The sequence below is a fragment of the Phalaenopsis equestris genome, unplaced genomic scaffold (assembly GCF_001263595.1).
Source record: "Phalaenopsis equestris unplaced genomic scaffold, ASM126359v1 Scaffold204574, whole genome shotgun sequence".
NCBI classification, from domain to species: domain Eukaryota; kingdom Viridiplantae; phylum Streptophyta; class Magnoliopsida; order Asparagales; family Orchidaceae; genus Phalaenopsis; species Phalaenopsis equestris.
In genome coordinates this window covers 114,760-115,492 of record NW_018224123.1, presented here as the reverse complement: position 1 = coordinate 115,492, position 733 = coordinate 114,760, and positions in this window count along the sequence as shown.

The window sequence follows — 733 nt, the reverse complement described above, 5'->3', positions numbered from 1 at the left end:
AGAACTCATGGGGAAGACACAACAAAACTCGGAATTCATATATAAAAGCAAAGTCATACAACTACAACAAGTAAATAACACTTATCTCTAATTTCTCCCCAAGCAAACTCCTCAAAGTTCCTCTGAATATCTTCCTTTCTTTACATCACACAGAATTCCTCTTCGAACTGGCAAGGTTCCTCTTCAAAGCGGCAAGGAGGAAGAAATCTCTCACTTTCCCTCCACTCTTACAATTTCTCGAAGAATTCCTCACAATTAGACTCTCTACACTTTCCCAACACTTAACTTCCCCTCTCCAGAGCCTCCTGAGCCTAGCCAGAGCCTGCCAGAGCCTCCAAATTTTTGGTCAAAGTCTTCGTTTTAAAGATGTGATGAGTTTTCCCAAGAGTTGCTTAAGCATCCCTCCAAAATTCATTCTTTTACATTTTATGGGAGGACAACACCGCCGATCTCATCGTCGGCGGCCTCGAGGGCGCCGTCGGCGGGCTTTCTAAATCATTAATTCTGGAGTCTCAAAAATTTCTCACAGTCGGCGCCGTTTGGCTCGCTATTGGCGCCCTAGTTCAAATCTTGACATTGTAGTCCGTTTCGCTCCAAATTCGCTCCTTTCTGCATCTTTTTGCTCTAATGATCCTAATTCATCATTCCTGCAACAAAACATCAAAAATATATTTATTTAAAGTGCAATATCATCAAAAATAGTGTAAAATAGGTATGAAAATCTCAACATATT